Consider the following 24623-nt stretch of genomic DNA (forward strand, 5'->3'; position numbering starts at 1 on the left):
CACGTAACCACCAATATACACTTGACACATTTTTGTAGAAGACTTACAAACTCAGCGTGGCCCATAATAGATCCCTGGCTAAGAACTCAGGGATTAACGTTCTAGGATATTCCACCTTTGCTAAGGTTCTGTAGCATCTTAGAATAATCACATCTCACTCATCAGTATTTACTGGAGAGTTCAGCAATCCAAAGCATTTGAAAGGACAAAGGAAAGAATTTCATGACGCCATCAATTCCATAGTTTATCTTATGCCATCTGTGAGGAGAAGCTCTAATAATCTCAAGATCTTTTACTCTGAGCTCTTCAAAGAAGATGGTCTTCTCATTTCCCAGAATTTGAAGGTTCCAAGTGAACAGTAAATTCTTAGCTGTCATAGGAAGACTCACAGCAGAGGGGGAAGAGATAAGAACAAGAGTAGAGATAAACGGTGCTGAGAGTGGGGACTGTATTTTGTAATCTCTATGTCGCCAGAGAAATGTTGAGTCATTCAACAGCAGAAGATGCAGAGACAAGTTGCCAAGTTCTGAGTTTTTATTTTTATTTTTTTTCAGGCTGAACCTAAATACTCAGAGGATTTCCGTGAGTCCTGCAGAAGCACCAGAGCTTTATGACTCCCGGTAAGCATGACATTCCATAACCATCTTCCATCTTTGATCTAAAGCAAAGTCCCTCTCCAAGATACTGCCCGGGCGTCTGGGACCACCGGTGATGGAGGGAAAGGGGGACCGCGGGATGGTTCAGCCAATCAGATTGACCTCATGGCCCATCGCGCAGCTGTAGGCTGGATCCACAGAGATGAGAACGCCTTGCTCATCACTGGCTTTTACAACCTGGATTTCTCAGGAATCTGGACTAGACCTGAATTTGCTTCTTAAACCAGAAACAGACAGTAGAATTAACTGTGAGACAGAAGTTTAAATTCCCGGTGAGTGAGATAAGAGGCTTAACGTTTTTGTAGAAAAAAAAATGCCCGAGTGCCTCCGCGGGTTGGGTCCCTGCCTTCCACAGGAGTTGTAGCTCTGAGTCCAGCCCGGGTCCTGAGCTCTTATCAGCCTCCGCGGTGTGCACGGAGCAGCTCAGCATAGGAAGATCCAGGCGCGTTGGTCTTTGCAGCACAGCTGGAGTTTCCCCGAAGCGCCCACGACCTTCCACGTGGTGAGGACCTAACCCGCTGCCTACCTCCTGGTGATGCTTTCAACTGAGAATGCGCGGCTCTTTTTTACCCGTTTTTCCCACACAACTTTGCTTAGTGCTTTTGCTTGGAAGTGTGTGCGTTCACAGCAGGTCATACAGTTACACACACGCACCCAAGTGAGGTGTCAGCATCCATACCTTGTTAAACACAAAACTTCTATATATTGATACCTTGTTCCGCATTTTGCTTTTTTACACTTTATAATACCACTTGAAGAGCTTTCCACAGCACCAGAGATAAATTATCTTTTAAAAAATTAACATACATACTGCCAAAAAAAAAAGTTCAAAGAATGTAAAAGAGAATAAAGTGTAAACCAAGCATCCTTTTAATCCCAAATGTTCCCCCAGACTCATTGCTAAAGATGCTAAAGAGAACTAACATAAATAGACATATACACACGTAGGGAGGGAAAGAGGATTAAAGATTGTTGTTGTTCAGCTGCTAAGTCCTTTCTGACTCTTTGTAACCTTGTGGACTGCAGCCTCAGTTCAGTTCAGTTCAGCTCAGTCGCTCAGTCGTGTCCGACTCTTCATGACCCCATGAATCGCAGCACGACAGGCCTCCCTGTCCATCACCAACTCCCAGAGTTCACTCAGACTCACATCCATCAAGTCCGTGATGCCATCCAGCCATCTCATCTTCTATCGTCCCCTTCTGCTCCTGCCCCCAATCCCTCCCAGCATCAGAGTCTTTTCCAATGAGTCAACTCTTCGCATGAGGTGGCCAAAGTACTGGAGTTTCACCTTCAGCATCATTCCTTCCAAAGAAATCCCAGGGCTGATCTTCTTCAGAATGGACTGGTTGGATCTTCTTTCAGTCCAAGGGACCCAAGAGTCTTCTCCAACACCACAGTTCAAAAGCATCAATTCTTTGGCACTCAGCCTTCTTCACAGTCCAACTCTCACATCCATACATGACCACAGGAAAAACCATAGCCTTGACTAGATGAACCTTTGTTGGCAAAGTAATGTCTCTGCTTTTGAATATGCTATCTAGGTTGGTCATAACTTTCCTTCCAAGCAGTAAGCATCTTTTAATTTCATGGCTGCAGTCACCATCTGCAGTGATTTTGGAGCCCAAACAAATAAAGTCTGACACTGTTTCCACTGTTTCCCCATCTATTTCCCACGAAGTGATGGGACTGGATGCCATGATCTTCATTTTCTGAATGTTGAGCTTTAACCCAACTTTTTCACTCTCCTCTTTCACTTTCATCAAGAGGCTTTTGAGTTCCTCTTCACTTTCTGCCATAAGGGTGGTGTCATCTGCATATCTGAGGTTATTGATATTTCTCCCGGAAATCTTGATTCCAGCTTGTGCTTCTTCTAGTCCAGCGTTTCTCATGATGTACTCTGCATATAAGTTAAATAAGCAGGGTGACAATATACAGCCTTGACGAACTCCTTTTCCTATTTGGAACCAGTTTGTTGTTCCATATCCAGTTCTAACTGTTGCTTCCTGACCTGCATACAGATTTCTCAAGAGGCAGGTCAGGTGGTCTGGTATTCCCATCTCTTTCAGAATTTTCCACAGTTTATTGTGGTCCACACAGTCAAAGGCTTTGGCATAGTCAATAAAGCAGAAATAGATGTTTTTCTGGAACTCTTGCTTTTTCCATGATCCAGCAGATGTTGGCAATTTGGTCTCTGGTTCCTCTGCCTTTTCTAAAACCAGCTTGAACTTCAGGAAGTTCACGGTTCACGTATTGCTGAAGCCTGGCTTGGAGAATTTTGAGCATTACTTTACTAGCATGTGAGATGAGTGCAATTGTGCGGTAGTTTGAGCATTCTTTGGCATTGCCTTTCTTTGGGATTGGAATGAAAACTGACCTTTTCCAGTCCTGTGGCCACTGCTGAGTTTTCCAAATTTGCTGGCATATTGAGTGCAGTACTTTCACAGCATCATCTTTCAGGATTTGAAATAGCTCAACTGGAATTCTATCACCTCCACTAGCTTTGTTCATAGTGATACTTTCTAAGGCCCACTTGACTTCACATTCCAGGATGTCTGGCTCTAGGTCAGTGATCACATCATCGTGATTATCTGGGTCGTGAAGATCTTTTTTGTACAGTTCTTCTGTGTATTCTTGCCGCCTCTTCTTAATATCCTCTGTTTCTGTTAGGTCCATACCATTTCTGTCCTTTATCGAGCCCATCTTTGCATGAAATGTTCCCTTGGTATCTCTAATTTTCTTGAAGAGATCTCTAGTCTTTCCCATTCTGTTGTTTTCCTCTATTTCTTTGCATTGATTGCTGAGGAAGGCTTTCTTATCTCTCCTTGCTATTCTTTGGAACTCTGCATTCAGATGCTTGTATCTTTCCTTTTCTCCTTTGCTTTTTGCTTCTCTTCTTTTCACAGCTATTTGTAAGGCCTCCCCAGACAGCCATTTTGCATTTCTTTTCCATGGGAATGATCTTGATCCCTGTCTCCTGTACAATGTCATGAACCTCATTCCATAGTTCATCAGGCACTCTATCTATCAGATCTAGGCCCTTAAATCTATTTCTCACTTCTAGTGTATAATCATAAGGGATTTTATTTAGGTCATACCTGAATGGTCTAGTGGTTTTCCCTACTTTCTTCAATTTAAGTCTGAATTTGGTAATAAGGAGTTCATGATCTGAGCCAGTCAGCTCCTGGTCTTGTTTTTGTTGACTGTATAGAGCGTCTCCATTTTTGGCTGCAAAGAACATAATCAATCTGATTTCGGTGTTGACCATCTGGTGAGGTCCATGTGTAGAGTCTTCTCTTGTGTTGTTGGAAGAGGGTGTTTGCTATGACCAGTGCATTTTCTTGGCAAAACTCTATTAGTCTTTGCCCTGCTTCATTCCATATCCCAAGGCCAAATTTGCCTGTTACTCCAGGTGTTTCTTGACTTCCTACTTTTGCATCCACATCCAAGGAGCGGTGGCTGTGCGGGTGCAGGAGGGCCTAGAGGAGCTATCCCACGTTGAAGGTCAGGAAGGGTGGCGGTGAGGAGATACCCCTCGTCCAAGGTAAGGAGCAGCAGCTGCACTTTTCTCGAGCAGCTGTGAAGAGATACCCCACTCCCAAGGTAAGAGAAACCCAAGCAAGACAGTAGGTGTTGCAAGAAGGCATCAGAGGGCAGACACACTGAAACCATACTCACAGGAAACTAGTCAATCTAATCACACTAGGACCACAGCCTTGTCTAATTCAATGAAACTAAGCCATGCCCGTGGGGCAACCCAAGATGGGCGGGTCATGGTGGAGAGATCTGACAGAATGTGGTCCACTGGAGAAGGGAATGGCAAACCACTTCAGTATTCTTGCCTTGAGAACCCCATGAACAGTATGAAAAGGCAAAATGATAGGATACTGAAAGAGGAACTCCCCAGGTCAGTAGGTGCCCAATATGCTACTGGAGATCACTGGAGAAATAACTCCAGAAAGAATGAAGGGGTGGAGCCAAAGCAAAAACAATACCCAGCTGTGGATGTGACCGATGATAGAAGTAAGGTCCGATGCTGTAAAGAGCAATATTGCATAGGAACCTGGAATGTCAGGTCCATCAATCAAGGTAAATTGGAAGTGGTCAAACAAGAGATGGCAAGAGTGAATGTCAACATTCTAGGAATCAGTGAACTCAAATGGACTGGAATGGGTGAATTTAACTCAGATGACCATTATATCTACTACCGTGGGCAGGAATCCCTTAGAAGAAATGGAGTAGCCATCATGGTCAACAGAAGATTCCGTAATGCAGTACTTGGATGCAATCTCAAAAATGACAGAATGATCTCTGTTTGTTTCCAAGGCAAACCATTCAATATCACAGTAATCCAAGTCTATGCCCTAACCAGTAACGCTGAAGAAGCTGAAGTTGAATGGTTCTATGAAGACCTACAAGACCTTTTAGAACTAACACCCAAAAAAGATGTCCTTTTCATTACAGGGGACTGCAGCCTGCCAGGGTCCAAATGTTCATGGATTAAAGATGGCTCAGACGGTAAAGAATCACACTGCAATGCAGGAAATCTGGGTTTGACCAATGGGTTGGAAAGATTACCCTGGAGGAGAGCATGGCAACCCACACCAGCATTCTTGCCTGGAGAATCCCATGGACAGAGGAGCCTGGCGGGCTACAGTCCATAGGGTCGCAAAGAGTCAGACACGACTGAGCGACTAATCACACACACACACACACACACACACCCCTCTCATAAACAAGTGGAGGCTGTTTCTCCATCCCCGTGAATCAGGGCTGGTCCTATCACTGCGTTAGCCAATTAAACATGGCAGAAGAACACCAAATCCTTTTCTGGGCTGAAGCTTTTGAGGGAACTAGATGCTTCTTCTCCTTGGAAATGAGATGCCACCGTAAAAACTCTCACCACCCTGAGACTGACGAGCTGTGAGATGATTCCAATCACAGTGCAGGCCAACCCAGTGCTCAGAAATGACTGGGTACTCCAAGTGTGTTATCCAGTCCAGATGTTTCAGTCTGAATATTTTCAGCTGTGGCTGGCTTTGAAGCATCTTTTTTTGCAGCTTTGACATGTTTTTTTTTTTTTTTTTGGTGTGTTTTTTTCTTTTCTGTGTGAATTAACTTATTTGACCCTTCATATTGTTAATCTTGTATTGAATTATAAGACTTCTATATATTGAGAAAATTAATTCATTTTGTGCTATGAATAAATTTTTAGTATTTGTGTAATCAAACATATTCATCTTTCTGCTATGGTCATAGTTAATAGGATTTTCCCACTCTAGTATTTGTTCCTTCACATATTTTTTTCAGCTATTTTATATTTCTTTCAACATTCAATATTTAGGGTTTTATTAATTTATATTGCTGTAACAAGCAATATAGAGATCTAGTTGTCCTTTTCAGGTGGCTAGTTATTAATTAATTAAATGCAGTCTTTATATAGAGTTTCTGACATCTATTGGGGTCTTTTTTCTTCTATCTTTTAATTCACACAAAATTCTCAGCTTTAGTTTAATTTGATTATTTTAAAATATGAGATAAAAATCATTTGACACCTATAGATGCCATTAATGAATTTGAGTTTGAACACTAAGTGAAAGCTTCTAGCAAGATTCATACATTATAAATTCATCTTTATTACATTATAAAATCATCTTTCAAACTGTAGAGAGGTTGGTTGTTTTTTTTTTTAAGAAGATCACATTCCCTGAAGAACCAAAAAAGAAGGCTATTTTCACTTAATGCTTGCGAGCACAGAAGCACCACACACAGTATTTTTGTAATTTTTGGAATTAGCAAAGTTAATTCTGAACTTCCAACATATAGGTATGCAAAATGAGAGGTTAATTTATGTGAGCAGTCATGGGCCAGTTTGCTCTGGAAACATAAAGGTAGTGAGATATAAATTGCTTGAAATCATAGGGAAAGCAGTATTCACGGTTCTGTTACTTTATATCATAGTTCTTAGTTTCTTCTGCTTTATTTTAAAGTCCACTTAAAAATGGGTGCTCTTCCTTCCCCAAATGGAATTTCTGTTATTAAACATAGAAAAAATTGCTTGTTTATCTTTGAATCTCCTCTGTGCTGATCACAGTGCATTGAATATAATGAGTATTAAGCAAATGCCAGATCAATGATCTGAATGTTTGAGTGCAATGCCTTATATTTTTATTTGAAACGTCATCAAGCTCCATAAGATCCCTGGATTGGGAAGATCCCCTGGAGAAGGAAATGGCAATCCACTCCAGTATTCTTGGCTGGAAAATCCCATGGATGGAGGAGCCTGGTCAGCTACAGTCCATGGAGCTGCAAAGAGTCAGACACGACTGAGCGGGTTCTCTTTCTTTCTTTCCTTTTCTTTAAGCTCCCAAAGTCAAAGACACAGTGTGCCACGGAAAAAAAAAAAAGCAGACAAAAAGAAAGAACAAACTTTTTAAAATCACTCTCCTAAAACTATTGCAAATGTTTGTCACTGGATTCAGCTACAGCTAGCCCAGTGAAATAGCAAAAGATAAGGACTTGAGAATTCATCCCCCAGTATGTATATCTACTGTGTGTGTGGGTGTGTGCTGCGTGTGTCCAGTCACTCAGTCGTGTCAGACTCTGCGACGCCATGGACTGTAGCCCACCAGGCTCCTCTGTCCATGAGATTCTCTAGGCAAGAATACTGGAGTGGGTTGCCATTCCCTTCTCCAGGGGATCTTCCAGACTCACCAATGGAACCCAAATCTCCTGATTGGTGAGTCAGTTTAATTACCACTGTGCCACTACTCTATGATACATCTATTTTTCTATCTACCTATACATATTTATCTTTCCATTAACGTTAAGCTTGCCAGGCTCCTCCGTCCATGGAATTTTCCAGGCAAGAAAATTCCACTGGAGTGGGTTGCCATTTCCTTCTTCAGGGGATCTTCCTAACCCAGGGCTCAAACCCGGGTCTCCCACATTGCAGACAGACGCTTTACCATCTGAGCCACCAAGGAAGCCCAATTTATTATAAATATATTCATAAACTAGTTATGCCTAGGCTCTGGTGATAAGTCTGGAGGTAAAATGGAAAGCCATCAATCACAGAGGCTCTGACGGATTTTTTAAATTCATTTATTTTCCTTTTGGCTGCGTTAGGGCTTAGTGGGCACACGCAGGCTTCTCTCTAACTGTGGGGCACAGGCTTCGTTGCCCCTGGCCAGGCAGGATCTTAGTTCCCCAACCAGGGATTGAACCCATGTCCCCTGCATTGGAAGGCAGGGTCTTCACTCCTGGACCACCAGGGAAGTCCTTCTGACAGATTTTTACTCAGGACACTGAGTGAAGACTTCCTCCAATAAAACATAAGCAACACTAACCTAACGGTGTGTTCACAGGGTTAGAGCCAGAAGCAGAGGTTGTGCACAAGGGGTTTGGGAAGGAATGATGCTATCAAGGAGACCAAAGAGAGCTGGTTCTGGGAGTAACGGAGGAAGCACTTTCCAGGGAAGAGGAAGCAGGATGACGGTGCTGCGGATGAGCTCAGCCAACACACAGAAAATCAGTGTTGTTAGGGAACGAGTCTCCTGGACGTAGGGCTGATAACTATGTGTTTCGTGTTTCGCTGATGCACTTGACATGGAGGTGTGTGGGTTTTCTCCCTCTCTCTTTCGCCTTCTATCCTGGCAAAGAAAGTTCAGAGACCTTTCCAGTCCTTCTCGTGTGCTACTCCGGGTATTAAAGTATTTACAAAAGAGCAGCTCAGCTCTGCTGTTCACCAGCTTGAGATGTGGAATTCCTATTGAAAAGAGAGGAGGAAAGGACCTCTTTCAAAAGGCAGCCCCACTTTCTTTTACAAGGTAAAAAATAACCATGTAATAGCAACATAAATACACGACTGTTGACAATGTAAGTGCCATGTAACCATGGAGTAATTATCTAGTTCTCTCCCTTTTTTAAAACAAAGACCAAGCTGAAAGTCTAAGCGCTGCAAGTTGCATGATGATTATTCCGTTCATTACTTGGTAACTGGAAGTATAATTATCAAGTAATCTGCATGAACATAATTACGTATTTACATAGTCTTTGCCGTGTAATTATAGAGGAGTTCAATGATTATACAGTACACTCCTTGAAAAAGAAAGTGATACCAAAAAACAACAAAAAAATCTGTGTGAAGTAGTCATCTCAAACAGAAAGAATTAAACATGAGGATGATTTATCTTAGAAAAGTCCTAAATTATAACATAAGTGAACAATAAAATTAGATCAATTTCTGATCATGAAAATCAATCAGAATCCCTTTCATGAATTATGGATGCCTGCTGAGACAGTCAAACCGTTTCATCCTTGAAGGGCTCAAGAAAAATAGTAGAATTTGCTTTCTTATTTCAAAATGAAGAGGTTTTTTCTTTATTTATTGCTCTAATCATCTTTAACTCAGTCTTCTTTCTCCCACTATTCAAATCACAAGTATCTCTTTTAAGCTCCAAGATGTTTAATAAGTAAAGAAAAATGAGGAGGAATAAAATTGAATAGTATCGATCACTTAACAAAGTTCTGAGGCTTTTTCTCACTCCAAAAAGAACATTAAGTACTTTGTTTTTGAAGATTTTAAATATAGATGGTTTTATAAAATGATGTTCTGGGGTTTTTAAGCATTTTGATAACTGCATCCTTATTTTTTAAATCTGTCTAGTGACTGATAAATGGACCATGGATACCTTTGCTTTCTGTCTCCAGTGGATGTTCAGATACACTCAACAACTGGATGGTATATTCTACACAGTGAAGATTATCCCTTAAAAAGGTCATTGTCTGAAGTCATTTGCATAAGACAATTATTCAGTCTGAAATGAGTTAGAAGTGATTTCTGTTGCATATGCCACATGTGGATAAGAACCTGTAAACTGCAAAAGATACACAGAAAGCCAACACAAATTGAGACCTGTGATAATTTCACATTAGCCATTGTCCTCTAAATAAAGATATTCCCTCAGGACACAGACTGGCTTACGTTGGAGTCTAACAAGCTTAGCAAGCTGACTTTTTAAATTCTCTAAATGCTATTGAACACATCCATGGAGTAGTTCACTGCTATTTTTCAGAGTTAAAGCAATCTCTGAAGGTCGGTGACTGGCAGTAAGAAAGTAATTTAAATAGGAGACAATCCAGAACAGTATATGAGACCATCTGATCTGTAGCCATTTTTGCTGAAAACATTACGAATTAGCTTTTATGTTTTTGGTGAACAAAACCAACATTGAGTCTTTTAAAAACTCCTCGTAAATTAACAGCATAACAGATATTCAAGACCCATTCCCTGTGTTTCCATCAAATATTGTTTCTTCTATAAGAAGTGGCTTCCTTGGTGGCTCAGACGGTAAAGCGTCTGTCTGTAATGTGGGAGACCCGGGTTTGATCCCTGGATCGGGAAGTTCCCCTGGAGAAGGGAATAGCAACCCACTCTAGTATTCTTGCCTGGAGAATCCCACGGACAGAAGAGCCTGGCAGGCTGCAGTAGTCCATGGGGGTCTCAAAGAGTTGGACACAACTGAGTGACTTCACTTTCTTTTCTTTCTTTCTATAAGAATAGAGGGCTTCCGGGTGGCTCAGTGGTAAAGAATCCACTTCCAACACAGGAGACTCAGGTTCCATTTCTGGGTTGGGAAGATCCCCTGGAGGAGGAAATGGCAACCCACTCCAGGATTCTTGCCTGGGAAATCCCGTGGACAGAGGAGACTGGCGGGCTACAGTCCATGGGGTCTCAAAGAGTCGGGCACAACTGAAGCAACTGAGCAGAGCAGCAGAACAAGAATAGAATCTTCCTTCCTGGTCCCAGCCATGATGGCCAGAGCACAGAAACTGGGAGCCGTGCTTCTCTGAGAGTCTGCCTTGGGCTCTGCGGAGTACAGACACACACTAAGATAATTTATACTTTAGCACACAGGGGTGGCTCCTTGCTGGGAACGTGTCTATGACTCACACCATTCCAGCTCCCTGGAAACATTTCTTCACGGCTCCTGCCCTGTGTCCCTGAAACAGAATTGAATTTAGTGGTTTGTGAGGTGTGCCTCTTCCCTCTTCCAAGATGGGCGAAGCTTGGAGGTACAGGAAGGAATTAGCAGAGCAACTAAGCAAAGGATGAACAAATGGGTGACGTGTGGATTTCTCCCTCTGACATGGCACATGGACTCAGTGGATTCTTGTGCGTGTAATGAAGTGCCAGACGAAGAGCAACATTTCGAAGTCCACATAGGAGATAGGGAAGAGCAGAATTCAAGTCCTGTCTTTGGAGTCCCACCAAGGGGAACCCCAGGGCTAGTGCAGGAACCTGGACCAGCCATGGTTTCCCTGCCATGATGGATGGGAGTGCTCTTAGGAATACAGGCCAATTCCCAAAAGGACGCTGTCTCAGAAAAAAAAAAAAAAAGATGGTAGTTGCTGGTGTCTCAAAACAAGAATGACCTATTGATCATCCATTGATCTGGACACCTCATCAGAGGAAAGACACTGGAAGTTCAACAGAGTAAAAGGAGAAAAAGATGTGACCACACGTGTATGTCCCTCGAGTCGATGAACCAAGTCATAGGAGTTCAAAGTGTTCATGAAATGCACAAATACATAATAAATGTCACAAGAGTTAATGTGTCGCCACCATCCACAGACTTCCCAGAGAAGGGCCCTGGCTAGTTTTCTTAGTTTAATAAAATCCTGCCTCCAAATTATGCAGCCCCCACAGTCTAATTAAACCTGACTTCTTGCCAAGACTTTTTAAATGTTTTTCAGGGCATTGCTCTTTTAGCCTTTTTAAAATGTCGTGAACACAGTGAAAGTGAAAGTCGCTCGGTTGTGTCCAGCTCTTTGCGATCCCATGGACTATACAGTCCCTGGAATTCTCTAGGCCAGAATATGGGAGTGGGTAGCCGTTCCCTTCTCCAGTGGATCTTCCCAACCCAGGGATCAAACCTAGGTCTCCCACATTGCAGGCAGATTCTTCACCAGCATATGAATCAGTGATGTTGGTATAACTGGATTTATGTTAGAGAATGCATTGTAATTAACAATTACATAGCATATTAATATACCAACATTGCTGATTCAGAGTTCACAGATAAAATTATTCTCTTCTTCAATGAATTACCTGTATCTTGAGTCCTTTCTGAAAACCTATCACCCCTCAATTACACCCATTACATCCTAGAAAACCTTCTGCCAGGTTCTTTGTGACCCATTAAACATGGAGTCAGAAGAACTTCCATATCTATTAAAAATATATTAGACTTTTACCAAAACTGAAACATAATTTTCTTCAAATTCAGAAACAGAATTTTGGAGAAAATCAATTACTGGAATTTTCATGTTCTTCTGTGATTAAAAAAAAAAAAAAAAAGCCAATATAAGCCAATCATTTGTGAAACTGTTAAACAGGCAAAGTGTCTTCGAGACTTAGCATTTTCAGGCACTCAGTATTTTCATGTCTAGTTTTCCCCCATCACTAAGAGAAGGACTGGTCAACTTATTCATGGCATGGTGTTGTGAATTGACATTTATGTAACCTCAGAATTGAAATATGTCACAGAGACCAGCCAGCCCAAACTTCTGCCTAATACAGTAATCTCCTCTTCATTATCCTTGAGAAGCAAACATCTCTGTTACTCACACGGATCAATCCCTTTCCCATCACACTGCCAAGCAAGCTGTTTCAGAAAGTTCTGACCTCCTAGGGGTCAAGGTCACCTTTTTCAGCTTTCATCCATTACCCATTTTTGATGCCACAGACAAGAGTATGTCCAGGCTTATGTGTGACAGCTCTCCAGGTATTTGAAGAAAGTTATTTTATTCTCAAGCGGCCCTTTCACTGGCTTATTTAACTCCAGTAATTTCAACTTTTCCTCTTATGCCATGATTTCCAATTGACTAACAACTCAATCAATTCTATTTGAATGTCTCAGTTTGTAAATATTCGTCCCCCCAAGTATGCCACTCAGAAAAGCTTCCTTCTGGTAACTGTTTCTGGAGATGGGTTATAGTATTTTTGGAAAGAGCTCAGATATCAAAACCATATAGACTGCTAGTTCTGAACCCAGGTCTTACACAGACCAACAGTATAATCCTGAGCAAATTACATAACCTCCCTGTTTTCTCATCTGTAAAAAAGAAATCATAGCACATGATAAAATTATGTCGAGAACTAAGGAAAATCAAAGTGGGGATACCCCTCTCCCAGCACAGGGTGGTAATCCTCAGTGAACAACTATCATTATTACAGTTCACTTTCACATGCTAGAAGAGAGTGACGCCCAGGGATAAACAAGCTGCCTTATATATCCAGATGGATATGTGAATATTCGAGAAGCAAGAACATTGCTTATCTCCCGAGAATGATTTCTCTGTTTTTTGTATTCTTTCCCTTGGCTCTAGTTCAAGGGTACAGATTAAGCCATTGTTTTTTGTGAAGTGACACTTTCTCCATTTCAAGTGTTTCGACTCTGGGAATTGAACGGTAAAGTTTTCCAAAATCCCAAAGCAGTGTTTGTGTTTTCTAATTTTATTTGAAATAAATGATCTCCCAGGTCATAAATTCTCTATATCATCAACCAGTTCTTCACGGGTGCTCTAGGAGAGATTTGTGTTATTGCTGAGCCTAAATCTACACCAAACACCTCTTTCCTTGCTCTAGAAATCACTATGAATATGGCACGATTGAGGAGTTCCACTTCTAATTGTCCCACTGTAGGGCTAGCGTCCAGAGGGAAAAAATCAGAGAGAGACAGACAAAGGCACCATTCGCTCTGTTCATGCACTGAGATTAAGAGGCTCTTTCACACTCACTGGCCCTGCACAGGTGGCCTCTGTAAGATCATGCTCGATCTAAAACAACATTGAAATCGAGGCAATTGGATTTTTAAACCTGAGATGCTCTGGAAGGCAAATAGATCTCCTTTCAAACTTTATAGGAGAAATTCTGACCTCAGAAACCTCTTCCTTTTCTAATGTCCCTGTCTTGGGATCTGCCAGTTTAGAGCTCTGAGCGTGATGGGAGGTAGAGGAGATATCCTAAGTGTGCAAAATCAAGAGAACTTGTTCCAGCGTACACAAGCGAGTAATGAGTTTGAAGGGGATGGAAAGATGGTTTGTTCGGTGAGGATGATCCGATTCATGTCCACTGGCTCCATTTCCATTCCCAGGGGAGCCAGGGGCGCCTCCCAACCCCAGACTTCGAGGCTTCTGAAATTCCTCACAAACATTATCTTAACGTCTCTCTTTCTGTATTGCTGTTGCTGTTGCGTTGCTAAGTCGTGTCCAGATCTTTTGCAACTCCATGGACTGAAGCCCGCCAGGCTCCTCTGTCCATGGGATTCCCCAGACAAGAATCCTGGAGTGGGTTGTCATTTCTTTCTTCAGGGGACCTCTCCAACACCGGGATTGAACTTGGGTCTTCCGTATTGTTACCAACCATAAAAAAAAATATTTAGCAACCCTACCAAATGCCTTGAGAACTTATTTGGAAATAAGAGTGAAAAGAGCTGATGTGGACTTCAGGAAGGATCTCGAGTAGAAAGATAGACAGTGGCCGAGAGACCAATCCCCAAGAGATGACATTATCACAAATAATTCATGTCTAGTTGGTGTATGAGAGTTTCCAAAGCCCTTTCCTGTTCCTAATTTCATCTGAGGCTCACAAGTATAACGCAGCACAGCGTGCAAGGCACTCTCATGAATGAAACAGTAGAGCCATCACAGTGGGCGCAAGCAGACAGGGGTTCCTTCTGTGTAAAATCAGGAAAGCTTTAAGAGATGGCACCGGGAGTAAAAGTTTGTGTTTAAGAAGCCCAGCATGGGGCTCCCCTGCTGGCCCAGTGGTAGCGAATCCACCTGCCAGTGCAGGAGGCAAGTATTCCATCCCTGGTTCCAGAAGATCCCACATGCCACCAGGCAACAAAGCCCATGTGCCACAGCTACTGAGCCTGTGCTCCAGAGCCCGGAAGTCACACCTATTGAGCCCACCTGCAGGAACTACTGAAGCCCATGCTCCGAAACAAGAGAAGCCACTGCGGTGAGCAGCTCGTGTACTGCAACTGGAGAGCAGCCCGTGCTTGTCGCAACTAGAAAAAAGCTCACGCTCAGTTACTAGACCCAGCACAGCAAAAAAAATAGATACGTAAAAATAAATAAAGTTATTTTTTTAAAAAGAAGTCCTGGGTGATTGCCAAGGGCACGATAGTTATGTTCCAAGATCAGCAAGGAGACCCCTGCACCGAAAGCTCAGGTTGCCTCCTCCTGATTATACATCCCGGATGCGTCTCTAGGATACCCGTCGCCACAGGGTCCAACATCTTTTCCAAAGGCCCTTGGTACCCTGCGCTCCTGAGCTGCCCCTTCCCTCTCCCAACCAGTCGCATTCCATGATGCACTTAAAATCCCATTTAAGACTCAGGTTACAGGGTCGGTGGCTCAGACGGTAAAGCCTCTGCCTGCAATGTGGGAGACCTAGGTTCGATCCCTGGGGTCGGGAAGATCTGCTGGAGAAGGAAATGACAACCCACTCCAGTATTCTTGCCTGGAAAACTCCATGGATGGAGGAGCCTGGTAGGCTACAGTCCATGGGGTCGCAAAGAATAGGACATGACTGAGCTACTTCATTTTCACTTTCACTTTCACTTACAGATACACTCAGAGCCACACGCTGGGCAGTGAAGGCCCAGCCCCTCCTTCTATCTGGAAAACCAGAGCCCCCACCACGAGGCCTCACGTGCAGCGTCTCAGGAGCCACCGCACAGGACTCATGTGTCTGAATTTAATTCATCGGTTTAACAGTTACATAGGCCCTTCATGCATGTATTTTGAGCAGACTAGAAAACACCAGTACATATTAATTCTTTTTTTTTTTTTCAAAAGAAGCCATTAAATATTATGAGAAAATATATATGGGGTAGAATAAAACGTTTATACATAGTTTTTGGGTTTTTTTTTTTATTTTTTAAAAAAATTTTGGGCTCACTACGTGGCACACAGGACCCTAACTGGTCAGGGATCAAGGCTGCGCCCCCTGCAGCCGAAGGGCGGAGCCTCAACCAGAGGGCCACCTGGGAAGTTTCAACACGCGGGGGTAATCACTCACTGCTTTTCCCATCCCAGTTGCCCTACAATGGCTTCTTATTTTTGCGTTATTCTGATCAATAAAAGTATCTGGAAAAATTACTACCACATCACTCATTTCCCCGTTCTTTCTAGGTATTCTCTGAAAATAGCCCAATTCAATTTCTAGGAGTCAGATTGTTGAATCAAAGGGTTTGTGCCTATAAAATTTTATGAAACATTGACAAAGGCTTTGTCAAAAAATGTGCGATAATAATGTTTAAGAACACTTTTCCCCACATGTTTGCCACCACTGCATGTTACGAGTGGTTTGAACTTTTGCCAAAAAGATGTGTGAAAATTGGCGTTCGTGGTGTTTTCTGCTTTCGTTTTTGTTTTTATGTTTTTTGTTTGTAAATGTATTTCCCTGCCTACTAATGACATGAATGCCTTCATATATGTGTTAGCCTTTTGCATTTCTTCTGATGTAAAAAGTTCTATCCTTTTACCTAGAGGTATGTGGAATCATTCTTCTTTTTCTTTTTCATTAGCTCATTTTACCCTACAAAAATGAAAGTCCCAGCACATGGGTTTACAGGAATATGTTCGCTCCTTTCAGCACTGTTGGTAATGTGCAAACCAGGAAGAACCTGAAGATCCATCCATCAGGTTATATTGTTTAAATTATGACACATGTGTCTGGAATGCTTTGGGGGCCTTCAAAAATTGATTGATGCACACTTACTTGGAAAAACTCCATGATAAAACTGTTGAGGAAAAACTACTAATTTTAGAATGTCATATACAGAATATTTGGTAAAACAAAAGCAAATATTTGGACATGTTTGTGTGTAACTTAATACACCAAGGAAGGAGGAGTACCCAGCACTTGTTACCAAGTTACTACAAAAGGTTAACTGTAGAAAAGGAAAGAAGGAGATTGTTTCAATTTATACCTACAACAGCTTGTGAAGTCACTAAAATGAGCATGTATTATTTTGCAAGGCAAAAGACTGAAATAAATTCTAGATTATAACATAATTAAAACATAGACTTGTGAAAGTTTTAGTATAAGTTTTCTGTACTTGTATATGCTTTAGGCAAAAGAAAAAACTGCATGTAGAGACAGAAAACACAAATACATTTCAAATACATTGAAGTTTTTTCCATCAGAAAAGGAAATCTCTTCCACTAACAGTGGGCCATTTATGGGGAAATGTGAGAAAATTAATTTCACGTGATTAGCAAGTTTAGGCCATGCAGACATTGTTTAGATTGGAAAACAAATGAGACCCATCATAGACATTTATATTTTAGCACCATGAAACTGTGACTAGAAACCTACATAAAGATTTGCCAGTGTGATGAACTCCCTGATGGGAAAGTCAAATCCTGTTAGTTGCATCAAAGGAGTTAATTTGGTAAGAGATTCAGATGACTGGTATTATCGTGACAGAAGGTTTAAAGAGCCTGAAGTTTCCTCTCATAAGGTTCATGCTTCAAAATTTAACTGCCTTAAATTTGCTTATAGGACCCTGATTTGGTTTGGAGCTTTCACTGTATGCCCTGTTCAGAGCCCTTCCCTGTCCCTTCTTCTCTCTCTCTGCTTGAGACCATCTCACCAAGACCCCCCACCTCAACATGCTCTTCATTCTCCATCATTCTTCTCCGTAAATGGAAGCACTTTGCTTCTGTCATCCTACACCATGATTCATTTATATCTTTCTTTTCTCTTAAAGAGCAAGTTGGGGTATTTTATTATATCCCTGTGCAGCAAAATAAATAAATCTCCCATGGAAGTGTGAAATGAAGTATAATACGAAGTAATGATTTTCATAGGAAATTAACACCCTGATTAATTGCACATCCATCGCAGTTAGCTGCACAAGTCACAACCAGCACCTCTGACTCAACTTCTCTCTGTCCCAGTCCCAATATCCAGCTAAACACCAAGTCATGCCTGCGAGACCTCCCCAGCACCTCTCCCTTCCACCCACTCGTGTCCACCCCCATGGTGCACAGGACGCCATCAGGTCGCAGGTAACTTTCCTTTGGGTGATCAGAAAGGGTTGTGTTAGTCGCTCAGTCCTGTCTGACTCTTTACTACCCCATGGACTGTAGCCCACCAGGCTCCTCTGTCCATGGAATTTTCCAGCCAAGAATACTGGAGTGAGTAGCCATTTCCTTCTCCACGAGTTTTTCCTGACCCAGGGATCAAACCTGAGTCTCTCGCATTGCAGGCAGATTCTTTCCAGTCCTAGCCACCCATTCCACATTATACATGGTGACCTCTCCACTAGCCAGTCCTCATCCTGTCTCCTGATTGCTTCCCTACAGTACTGTCCTCCCCCATAGAAGCTTTCTCGCCCACTCCAGATCCCCTCTCTGCTCCCAATGGGCTTTTCCTTTTCTAACCCCCACCTCCCCTCGGATCTGGGCTCAGACGTGATTCCCTTCCTGGATCTCTAAGACCAGCTGTGTTCTGCCCAGTGCCCTGCAGTCAGCCTTCACGACGTTTTTCCCCTTGGAGCGTGTACTGGAAATTCCCACCAACCTGTGGTTTCCTCCAGTAGAGTGAAGGGGCAGGCAGGGGCAGGATGGTGTTTACTATTGGACTCTCTGCATAAGACATGGGGAGGACTCTAGACTCCTTACTGTACACCTTACAATCTAGACTGTCAAGGAAGGACTTTATAGCTCAGACTGTAAAGAATCTGCTGGTTGAATTGAAAGAAAATTTACCAGAATATTCAGGGATACCTGTATGATCTTCTTTCCACAGAGAAGTGAAACTTATACCATATTATCGATAAACGCATGCTTTGCAACGATGCATTCAAGAGTTTATGACTTGTTCAATCGATAAGTCATGTCCTACTTTTTGTGACCCCATGGACTGCAGCATGCCGGGCTCCTCTGTCCTTCACTATCTCCCAGAGTCTGCTCAAATTCATGTTCATTGAGTTGGTAATGCCATCCTACCATCTCATCCTCTGAAGCCCCCTTCTCTTTTTGCCTTCAATTCTTCCCAGCATGCGGGTCTTTTCCAATGAATCAGCTCTTTGCATCAGGTGTCCAAAGTGTCGGACTTCGACTTGGTTCAAATTTAATTCCATGACTATGGAACAAATTCATTGCCCGCCCCCTCCGGCTAGTGCTCATATCTGGCTTCTATTAACATATGGAAGATAACAGTAACGTCTAATATTTGTACACTGCTTTACAGTTTACAAAGTCCTTTCAAATCCACCATCCTAATTAATTTTACCAATGCCGTATTCCTCTAATGTTCATTATCGTTCATGCTTCCCTGGTTATTCAGACAGTAAAGAATCTGCCTGCAGTGCAGGAGACCCCAGTTCAACCCCTGGATCAGGAAGATCCCTTGGAGAAGGGATTGACTACCCACTCCAGTATTCTTGCCTGGGAAATCCCCAGGACAGAGGAGCCTGGTGGGTTACAGTCCATGGGTTTGCAAAGAGCCAGACACAACTGAGCAACTAACACTTTCACTTCTTTTTCATGCCTTCTAGATGAGTGCTCTTGTTTCTAAGATCCCCTTGGTCAGAAACATGAAACATGAAATGACTTAGCCAGACTGACCATGCCAAATGTGTTAATAATTCAACATGCCTTTTCAACCTCCCTTTGGGCAAAACCGTGTCCCCTCCACCTTCAAAGGCTTGCTCTCTCCTGAGAGTCACGATTCCAGTTTCCACGTCACCAGCTGGAACAATCTGCCACCAGACCAGGAATCTTTATGGTGCCAGGTACCCCATAGCTTCTCTTCCCTGGATTGTTTCATTTGTCCCTCGACTTACCTTCCTGTCTCTTTAGCCTGAGCCCCCTCATTCACTCTCCACTCTGCTGCTCAAGTGATTTTTTAAAACTATAAATCTTAGCATGCCACAGTCTACTTTAATACCCATCATGGGTTCCAATGCTCCAAACAGCTGACCGCAGCTTAGATGATCTGAATTCCATCTTTCTCTGGGTTTGGCTCCCACCGTCCCCGTCACATGCTCCCTGACCCCTGCAGTCCACACTCCAGCCACATCAAACCACTCAAAGTGCGCAAGCCCATCAGACCGTTTCCTGCTTTTATCCATTTTCAAAGACTTCTATTTGAAATGCACTCTCCTGCCCAGTGAACATGGGCAGCTCCTGTTGATCATTCAGAAACCTTTTACCCTGTGAAGGCACCCTCTTCTCTGGAAGACAAGCTGGCCATCCCCACTGGAACTGCCCCAGGGCTTTGTCTCATTATGTTGTGTCCTAGCCACGCGTTCACACATCTGTCACTCCTTTCCAGCTAAAGGATACTAGAGGACCATCTTGGGTGTTCTTTCTCTGGGCATACTTAGGTGTGTTGATTACCCGAATGAATGAACCAAACACATCAACCATCAGAAGCAGCAGAGACTCAGAACTGTTAGGAATTTTCCCAGCCATGTTATAAAGGCACCGACTCTGACATTGACTTGAAGTTTTCACTTGGTTTTGATTAAGACCCGGGTCCCAGACGTAGGATCATCTAAAGAAAAAATCTGTAAAATCATTAAGCTCCCTGAGAAGTCCTAATGTTTCCTGCCAGTTGTTTGACTAAGTCTTATAACTATTCACCAGTCTGGCCCATTAAAAATTATAAAGACCCTTACAAGCTGAATACTGTGCTAACTCGTCCTAAAGCCCTGAAGTTACCATCTAAGACACCATGGAAAGTCCACCATTGAATAAAGTAATACATGAACAGGAGGAAAATTACAAAGTGAGGCCAAGAATTGATCTGGGTTTGGGGAGGGGTGGGGAGTGGCGGGGAATTGTACATTTGTCTCAGAATTCAAGACACTTCTTAAAAGGGGGAAAAAAAAAACCACCCACACAGAATTTCATCAGCTAACTCTGCTGATGAATTCGTTTTCAACAGCCCTGGCACCAAGTGCAGAGTTAATGTCTATCCAGGAATTTAGCACGGCAGGGAGAAGGTGGGGGAAAAACAGAAGTTTCTAGCTGTATGCTTCCACTGACACAGCTTTCCAGAAACTCCATCCGATGGGGAGGAAAATCATTTGGCTGCTCCCCCATGACAGACGGTATCATGATTCTGACAGGACATGTCCGCAGGAAAGAGAAAAGTTCACACCTTGAGACGTGCTATCTGCCCCCAATCTCCAAGGCTAACATCCTTTGGCAATTCATTTCAGCAACTTATTCGAAGGTCTAAGAAGCTGCCAAGTCCAGTGAGATGATTTGAGTGGAATAACGTGTTCTCACTGCTCTGCGCATTTAGGAGAGGTGAAAGTCGCTCAGTCATGTCTGACTCTTTGCGACCCCATGGACTGTAGCCCGCCAGGCTCCTCTGTCCATGGGATTTTCCAGGCAAGAACACTGGAGTGGGTAGCCATTCCCTTCTCCAGGGGATCTTCCGACCCAGGGATGGGACCTGGGTCTCTTGCATTCTTACTGGTGGATTCTTTACTGTCTGAGCCATCAAGGAAGCTTGGCCTTCAAGAGCAGGGTTACACTACCTGCCACTGGACCCAGCTGCATTCCATGGTTTGCCCTCTATTGTTTTAATGATGGGAACTTAGAGCTTAAATAACATTTGCCTTTTCAAAGTCTGACTTCATTTAAAGGGAGAGTGAAACAGTTAAAAATTTGCTTTGCTCGATTAGCTTATCTAGGAAGAGGTTTCTATCTTTTTATATCATAATACAGGACTTCCCAGGTGGCTCAGTGGTAAAAAATTTGTGTGCAATGCCTGAGACCTGGGTTAGATCCCTGGGTCAGGAAGATCCCCTGGAGAAGGGAATGGCTACCCACTCCAGTATTCTTGCCTGGAGAATTCCATGGACAGAGGAGCTGGTGGGCTATTAGTCCGTGGGGTCCCCAAAAGTCAGACACAACTGAGCAATTGACACAACACAACCAGGGGCTTCCCTGGTGGCTCAGTGGTAAAGAACCCGCCTGCCAATGCAGGAAACGCAAGTTCAGTCCTTGAGTCAGGAAGATCCCCTGGAGAAGGAAATGGCAACCGACTCCAGTATTCTTGCCTGGGAAATCCCATGGACAGAGGAACCTGGCAGGCTACAGTCCGTCCATGGGGTTGTAAGAGAGTTAGACATGACCGAGCAACTAAACCACAACACACATAATACATCAGTCGTTGTTGATATGTGTTACTACACAGGCATAGGAGGTTTTCTATAAGCTCATAACAAACTTTTGAATTCACATCAAATTATTTTATCCTATAGTGATTATTGTTACCTATTAGAAAGAGAGAGGGATGGTCAGGACTAGGATATCAAGGTTTATCCAGTCTTTCCATTCTTCAAAATAGGTTTCTATTTCAGTAGGAATTTTTTTTTTTAAGGCAAACAAAAAAGTAATTTTATATCAATAGTGAATCAAGGCTTATCTATTGCTAAACTCTCAATGGTTCTATGCAGCCTAGAATCTATGATTTGGGGCTCAGATGACTTACAGAAGCGTCATACAGAAACCATGGTTGTTTTCTCTTTGCCTGCCATGTAAGAGTATCAGTGTTAACCCACTGCTCTCTGCCCGCCCCTGCCTCACCCCATCAAGGTCACCATGAAACCCCTGCTTTTAGGGCTCATCCCAGGCTCTTTGGAGATACCAGCACACAAGCTGTAAAATAGCATGCATTGATTTTATTTTTTTAAGGAATAGCATATTTGATTAAAATCTAGGAATAAGTCTGGCTCTAACAGACAATTAATCCCAGATCCTGATCTTGCCAAATCAATGTTTAGTACTCAGAAAAGAATTATTTTTTTAATTAAATGCTGATCATAGAACCAAAATGTGAGATAAACTAACTCAAACTTGTTTTTTGTTTATTTTTTTCCCTGCTTGGAGATTTACAATAAATATAAAAATATAAATGTTACCAACTAGAGTTTTATTCAAATCCATTCAAAGCCACATACCAAACAAAGGCAAGCTTTTAAACCTATAAACCAAAAAAATAACCTTAAATTAAACCTCAACATTTCCCATGAAAGCAACACTTAGATTATAATTAAGAATTTTTAAGCTGCTAAAAATAAATTTGTATTTGCTCTAAGGCATTGCTTAGAAACATGCTCTATTGCATGCAGGTAAAGCTAGATTGATCTGAACGTTTTGCTAATGTTATTCCCTGTATTAAATATGTTCATGTAGAAATAAAACAAAGGAGCAAAGTCAGTATTAAAGCACTGTGGAGTTTTAGGTAACAAACACTAACTGAAATTAGAATTCAATCAGGAAAAGCATTTCAAGGGAAATTTAGCATAACACCTTTAAATAGGCCCAAGTAACAAGACACTCAGTCAACCTGCTTTCCTTTGAGTTCTTGCTTTCTTTCACTCTGTGCAGTGCTGTGCTTAGCTGCTCAGCCATGTCCGACTCTTTGTGACCCCATGGCCTGTATCCCGCCAGGCTCCTCTGTCCATGGGGATTCTCCGGCAAGAATACTGGAGTGGGTTGCCATGCCCTCCCTCCTCTAGGGGGTCTTCCCAACCCAGGGATCAAATTCTTTATTGTCTGAGCCACCAGGGAAGCCCAAGAAACCTGGAGTGGGTAGCCTATCCCTTCTCCAGGGGAATTTCCCGACCTAGGAATCGAACCAGGGTCTCCTGCGTTGCAGGCAGATTCTTTACCAGTTGAGCTACCTGGGAAGCCCTTTCTTTCACTGTACTTATTTTTTTTTAACAAAGATAAGAGAAAGAGCAACCACTGCTAAGAGTAAGAGAAAGGCGACCTTAGCAGTGATAAGAAAAGGATACGGTAGAAAAGACAACTGCAACTTTTGGTAAACACTGAGCTTCACAGAACAGATTTCTCATTCCTCTAACTTATACGTCAAAATTAGGTTCTCCATCCCATATGAACATAAATTAAGAGATGCCTAGGTTTAGGTAGGGCAAAATCAGAAGACGCTGTTTCTGGTTTGAGGAGAACTGGGCAGCTCTTCTAAGCAGTACTAGCTTCTCTGGTTGCTCAAACAGGAAAGAATCTGCCTGCCATGGAGGAGACCCAGGTTCTATCCCAGGGTCGGGAAGATCCCCTGGAGAAAGAAATGGTTACCCACTCCAATATTCTTGCCTGGAGGATCCCATGGGTGGAGAATCCCATGGGCAGAGGATCCTGGCAGGCTACAGTTTACGGTATCCCAAAGAGCTGGACACGACTGAGCTACTAACTTGCACTTTCACTTTTCTAAGCAATAGGAATACACGACCCTCTAGATGGAAATAAGGAGTTTGCTTGCGTCCAGTGAAAAATTAGGAACTGGATCCTATTTTTACCACACTGCCTATGTTGTAAGGAAGCTACCTGAGGATGTGAAAATAACTGAGAAAATGTCCCAGGCTGTGTTCACTAGCCAATAAGAGGAAAATATGTGAAGTTCAATGCTTAGTTCACATTGTGCAAAACGGAAAAGGAAGGAAGGTCAGCTACAACTGGCCAGACGCTCTAGGACTGTGTCTCTACACAAACGTGAGCACTGGGCCAGGTGCAACAGGAGGATGGAGTCCACTTCAGAGCAGCATCCCCGGCTGCCTCCATTACAGAGCAGAAGTGCAACCTGCCACGTTGGTAACCCTCCGTGTTTGTAGCTCCGAGTGCACAGTATAAGCCAGTGGGGGCAGAGGACAGGTAAGAATAAAAATATGGGACTTCCACACGAGAATGAGGCAACTGGGAATCAGACATCTTCCCCATACGATTCATATTTTCCTTCTATAACTTAATTCATCATGGAAATTAAGTACTTTAATTCAACAATATACATGAGATGGCAAAACCAGAACCTGTTTGTGAAATACTATGTGTAAGAATTTAGCAAAATTATTTAGTAGAATAACTAGATAAGTAGCTAAATATATCCCTTTAGTAAATTATGCA

The 24623-nt window shown here is 42.7% G+C and overlaps 1 long non-coding RNA gene across 1 annotated transcript; it reads left to right on the top strand.

Annotated features, from left to right (window-relative positions):
* The first annotated feature begins 270 nt into the window (after nt 1–270).
* LOC112449143 (uncharacterized) lies at nt 271–9611 on the top strand. The gene is made up of 3 exons (XR_009496645.1): nt 271–344; nt 555–620; nt 9322–9611. It is a non-coding gene; the product is annotated as an uncharacterized lncRNA (long non-coding RNA).
* The last annotated feature ends 15012 nt before the right edge of the window (nt 9612–24623 follow it).

Source organism: Bos taurus, chromosome 12 (assembly GCF_002263795.3).
Source record: "Bos taurus isolate L1 Dominette 01449 registration number 42190680 breed Hereford chromosome 12, ARS-UCD2.0, whole genome shotgun sequence".
Taxonomy (NCBI): Eukaryota; Metazoa; Chordata; class Mammalia; order Artiodactyla; family Bovidae; genus Bos; species Bos taurus.